At 32.2% G+C, this 6,450-nt stretch overlaps 1 pseudogene across 1 annotated transcript; it reads right to left on the bottom strand.

The window, feature by feature from the left end:
* Positions 1-324: 324 nt before the first annotated feature.
* Positions 325-3,603, bottom strand: LOC102605593 (patatin-05-like pseudogene; annotated as a pseudogene). The gene is made up of 7 exons (NR_189309.1): positions 3,400-3,603; positions 2,848-3,029; positions 1,827-1,983; positions 1,568-1,732; positions 1,192-1,479; positions 723-866; positions 325-602 (listed from the first exon to the last, which is right to left on the bottom strand). The product of NR_189309.1 is annotated as a patatin-05-like pseudogene (transcript).
* Positions 3,604-6,450: the final 2,847 nt, after the last annotated feature.

Here is a 6,450-nt window from a genome sequence, read left to right on the forward strand (position 1 = left end):
AATATGAAGAAATTAACAAGTATTGAATAAAATTTCTTTTATAAAATAAATCAAAATGCTAGTCGTCAATTTTTTATTCTTTATCTTCACTTATTCATTTTCATCATTCTCTTATTCTTTTCGTGTATTTAACTTCAATTACATTATATTGTTAATTTACCTTGATATCTGATGGATCAAATCACTTGCCTCAAAGTAGTACTATTTTTTTTCTCATTCATTTAGGATATCTAAAGTTGAAGAATCTCTTATATCATATCATAATTATTTGTATAATATTAACTTGCCACTTCAAATTATATTTTTTTTTTCTTTTTGCTTTGAAAAGAAGATTCAAATACCATAGCATAAAATAACGACAATTTATTTAAATATTTAACACAACCAAAAGGTTACATAATCCAAGCACACATTACATAGAGAGACATTTCTATTGAAATTTATCCCTCAAACTCCTTTTATTTTGAGGTTGAAATACTTAAATGCGTGCAATCATAAATATTGCAAGCGTTTATTATTTACTACTACAACCCGGGACCTTGAATTAATAAGAAGCTTTGTTTGCTCGGAGTTTCTTCCTATCAGAGAGCAATTTTGCAAATCTACAACGAAATAAACTATTTTAATTAGCAATAAAATACTAATATGAATAATATTGACTGACGAGATATAGTAATATGAAAAAAAAAAAAAAGAATTATTTCAAGCACCGATAGTTTTACCTCTTTAGAGCTTCCTCATAGGTTTTCAGGACTGTCTTTGGAAACTGGTTTCTTCAATAATGTTTCACCAACTTGTACTAATAAATCCATATTAGCCTCAGACGCATCATCCATTTCAGTAGTTGTGCCTGTTAATGCATTTTCCTGGAATTAAATATACATAATTTAGACATACTTCACTATCATATATGACATGCATATTATAAAATAATAATAATGAAGAAACTACATAATAAGACATACTTCACTATCATATGTACTTTTAAAATTTTACGTATCTTATCATTAATTAAGAGTTTTCTACCATATATTAAGAAAAAATTACTTAGATACATGTATTTTTGCTACCAAATACACAAATATAGGGAGAAAGGCGAGTGAGATTCGTATGTATCTGATAAAATAGGTAATATTGCAAACTAGCTAGTGAGATTTATGTAAGTTTAATTTCCGATAAGTTGGGACTTACTTGAACCCTGAGGTAATTGTTTTGTGAATGACGAGCTTGAAAAACAGTAGAAATGTAATAATCAGTCATGTAAGAACTTGCTGCATTAGTCATTTGCTGTATAGCTAACATCCATCGTAGAGGACCCCATTTAGCTGCCTCTTCTGCTGTATATGTTTTATCAAACTCTGAATTAGTGCCAGTGCCTAATGAGAGCAACAACATTTGCTTGTAATCCAATGACTTAATTGAAGCAAATTTTGGATCCACTTGTGCAAGTTTCGTTGCAACGCTAAGGGATAATAACGCCTGCATTACACGTACGTACAACATTGATTAGATATTTCGAAAAAACATATAAAATTGAATCGAAAAAAGTAGTAGTATTAATTAGTACCGGATCACCAACAGTAGCAACACCACCATCAACAAGATTGAACTCATATATATCACCATTACTAGTATGAGTAGTAAAGTAATGTGGAGGAAAATATATTGGAGCTGCTGCTGTGGAATAACATATGTCATACATCTTAGCATCCAATTCTGGAGCATTTGCTAACTGCATTTTAAAAATATACATTTACCAAACGTACTAGAAAATAAATAAGAAATTCACTAGTTTACAAATCATGACTATAATTATTTCGACTTACATTTGACTTAGTGAATATTACTGGCTTATTTGTTTTGATGTCAAAGCTTGAGATGGCAACTTCTGTCAAAGCTTGATGCACACGAGTTTCTCCAAGTTTTTCTTGAAGAACTTGCATAAGATATTTTCCATCATATTTTGGGCCAAAAATTGAACCACTGCATAATATAATGTAACCAAATTAAATATAAGTATAAAGAACAAAAATCTCATATATTTGGGGTTAATTATATCTTACCTCAGAAGTTTACTCAATTACGTACAAAAATACTAAATATTTCATTGCTCTCGGATATATTCCTTGGCTGTCCGATACATTGCAAATGATGCATTACTTAATGGGAGGGATGTATCTGAAAGGGGATAGAGATGTAACTTAGAAGAGATTTTTGTAATTTTTTTAATGGTAGGAAATTTTAGAGAATATAATATCTTAAGTTGTGTATTTATGTAATTTTTTGTAAATATAATTCATTACTCAAAACATATTCTCCTTCTTTCTTTCGAGTTGTTTGACCTATTTTTTTAGTCCATCTAAGAACAATGTACTCCATCTGTCCCATTTTATGTGGCACTTTTCGGATTTCGAGATTCAAACAAGTTTATCTTTGATCGTAAATTTTTTATAGATTTTTTAAACATTCTGAATTATCAATTATTGTGACTTGTAGTACTTTTTACGTAATTTTACAAGTATATAAATTTCATTTCAACAAATTTGCAGATTTCATGCGCAAATTCTAGGTCAAACTTAAACTGTTTTGACTCTCGAAAAACAAAAAGTGCCACATAAATTGGAACAAAGAGAGTAAGTGATTGTTTTTACTTTATAGTGACTCTTTGATTTCAACTTTCAACTAGACATGTTTAAGACCACAATATTAAATATTGATACGTTTGACATATCTTCATCAATTTAATATCTGAAGACTCAAAAATCTTTTTTCACTCTCTTAAACTCCGTATCAAATTAAAATTAGACAAATAAATTAAAACAGAGGAATATAAATATGTATATGTACCTATTATTAAAAATATGAGGGCCATGTTCGAAGTAAAAAGGTACAATATCCTTGGCAGCAGCAAAGGGTCGATTGTTTTCATTTGGAGTAGTTATTATAGCAGTCAATAAACCTCCTGTACTTGTTCCTCCAATTACATCAAAGTAATCTGCAAGTCTTGCATCTTTATTATTGTCCACTTTCTGACTCGAAAAGAAAAGTAAGTCGTATAAATAACAACTCACTTATCAATCAGATAGTACATTTATATATTAAGAAAAAATTACTACAAAAGTTGTAACATAAGAAAACCATGATTTATTTGAATAATAATTACCCTATCGATAATAGAAGTACTATTACTAATCATTATCACTAATAAGCATCGAAAAAATACAATTCAAGAGTAAAAAAAGAAAAAAACGATTGTAATGTCACACTTACATACATACACGAAAAAATATTTTTACGATACCTGAAGTTGTCCTTCAAGAAAACCAAGAATGGTACCTAGAATGACTATATAGTAGTGTCACACTTACGTACATACATTACAAAATATTTTTACGATACCTGAAGTTGTCCTTCAAGAAATTCGAGAATGGTAGCCGGAATGATTCCCTTAATTCAACCTCCATCAATACTAAGAACAGTCACCATTTCTCCCAACGTAGCAAATGTTGAACTAGTAGTTGCTAATATCATAAAAATTAAAATTAAAAAAGATTTAGTAGTTGCCACTTTGCAGATTATAATTAATAAAAACTAATATCTCAAAGTGTTTTTAAATTTTGTTGATGCTTTGAGCATATAACAAGCGTGGTATATATAGGCACGTAAACAAGTTGAGAAATTTTATTTTGAGTTTGACATAACCAATAAAAGTTAGTGATGTCTATTAGTGATGTTTATTACCTCACTCACTTTGCACCGCAACTGTCGTTAGTGATGTTTACCTTTCCTTTTTCTATTCTTTATTAGTATTATATAATATATATGTGTGATGAGACTTGAAATTGTTTAGCACCGCAAATGTCCTTGTTGAGGGGAGGTTTTCTTTTGCTGAAGTTGGGGTGGTTGGGGTGTCACATACACCCCTCTATGGACTCAACGTCCTTGATGAGGTTCATTTCACACTGCATGAGATTTTTCTAGACTCTACACTATGATTTTTCTCACCTTATCAAAATTGCTTAAACTCAGTTGAAGTCAGGGCCATATCGACAAAACTGACACATGATAGACTCTGATATTAAACAGATTCTCTCCCTCGTACCTCACTCACTTTCCTTTTTCTATTCTTTATTAGTATTAAATAATAGATCCATTCCAACCATTTACGTACATAAGAAGAGAGATATTTTTTTAATGGACTAACATGACAAATAAAACAAACAAAGGAGTAATGATCGATGATAAAAATAAAAGTGGCAATGACCCAGATATATATATCGATCGATTATCATATGACAATAAAATTATGGACAGAGATATGGAGAAATTGGAAATAAAGTCAAAATCGTCGTTGGCCAAGGACTTAGAAACCTTGTAAATTGTAATTTAACCCTCCCACACCTAACACTATTATTTCCACATATATATTTGGTGCCCCATGGAGTTACTTCCATTTCCACGTTTTGGGTACGTCTCCATCACACTAGAGTGTGATTTCGGCTTCTTGTGCATGCGCTAAATGTTGTTTGATAGTTGAATTAGAAGTGAGTTATACATGTATTATATTCTGCATAAATAATAACACGTTTGATAATTGGTTAGGAGTTAGTTTTTCATAAATAAAACTAATAAAATAAATAATTGATCCCTACCTAAAATAATACACAAGTTCTCTCATTACTAATACTTGCATACTCTAACCTGCAAAGTGTGGTAGGACTCACCCAGGTAAGTGTCACGATGGCTCCACAAGTTGTTTCAAGTGTGGACAAGAGGGTCACTTCATGAAAGAGTGCCCTAAGAACCGGCAAGGTAATGGGAATCAGGGCAATAGGGCCCAATCTTTATCAGTTGCTCCACCAGACAGGGCTGCACCTAGAGGAGCTACTTTCGGTATTGGCGGAGGACAAAACCGCCTTTATACGATCACTAGTCGTCAAGAGCAAGAGAATTCTCCAGATGTTGTCACTGGTATGATTAAAGTCTTTACTTTTGATGTTTATGCTTTGCTAGACCCAGGAGCAAGTTTATCTTTTGTGACTCCTTATGTTGCAATGAATTTTGATGTCCTTCCTGAGAAACTTTGTGAACCCTTTTGTGTTTCTACATCGGTTGGGTAGTCTATTCCATCTGAGAGAGTATATCGTGATTGTGTCATTTCCATCAATCACAAAGACACCATAGCTGATTTAATTGAGTTAGACATGGTAGACTTCGACGTCATTCTAGGTATGGACTAGCTTCATGCTTGTTAAACCTCTATTGATTAGAGATCTTGAGTTGTTAAGTTCCAACAGATTTTGATGTCATTCTAGAAATGGACTGGCTTCATGCCTGTTATGCCTCCATTGATCGTAGAACTCGAGTTGTTAGGTTCCAAATTTCTAATGAGGCAGTTATAGAGTGGAGTAGCAATTCAACAGTGCCTAAGGGTCATTTCATTTCGTACCTTAAGGCGAGAAAGTTAGTTTTCAAGGGGTGTGTCTATCACTTAGTCCGAGTTAATGATTCTAGTGTTGAGACACCTCCTATTGAGTCAGTTTCAGTTGTGAATGAGTTTCCAGAAGTCTTTCTAGATGATCTACCCGGAGTCCCTCCTGAGAGAGAAATAGACTTCAGTATAGCTATTCTTCCTGATACTCGTCCTATATCTATTTTGCCATATAGAATAGCACCAGCAGAGTTGAAAGAGCTAAAAGAGCAGTCAGTGGTGGATCTATGAAGGGTTGTGGGGGTGCCACGCCACCCCCGAATTTCGACGGAAACTCTATATATACATAGGTATATATATAATATTTATATAAATATAAAGCGTGCCACCCACAGAACAAAACTGGCTTGTGGTGCCACGGTAGGAGGGCAACTTTAGAAGGCTGATGTTGCGGGTTCGTTTGAGAAATTTGCTGCATACGTTTTTAAGAAAAAAAAAGGCTCCAAGCACGTTTTTTTAAGGAAAAACAGCTGGCACAATTTTTTTTATATTTTTTTATAATTGTTATTGACTTAAATTAAATTAATTACATTATTACTCCTTTGACTTTTCACTTGCTTATTTTCTTGTAATGTTGATTTTGATTTTACTTGCTGCTACTGCAACTGTGGAGAGAGCATTTTTGTCATTGAAGTACATAAAAAATGAAGTGCAGAATAGTATTGGTAATCAATATTTAAATGATTGTCTAGTGTGTTACATAGAGCGTGATGTATTTATAAATGTTAGTAATGATGTCATTATCGATCGTTTTCAGAATATGAAAACTCGTCGAGGACAATTGTAAATGAATGATGAATATTTATAATATTAGTAATATTATTGAAAGTTTTAAACTTATTTGTGAGAAAAAAGGATGGTTCCCTTAGAATATGTATAGATTATCGCCAGTTGAACAATGTTACCATCAAGAATAAGTATCCTCTTCCGAGAATTGATGATCTTTTCGATCAGCTTCA

This window comes from Solanum tuberosum, unplaced genomic scaffold (genome assembly GCF_000226075.1).
Source record: "Solanum tuberosum cultivar DM 1-3 516 R44 unplaced genomic scaffold, SolTub_3.0 scf00402, whole genome shotgun sequence".
NCBI lineage: Eukaryota > Viridiplantae > Streptophyta > Magnoliopsida > Solanales > Solanaceae > Solanum > Solanum tuberosum.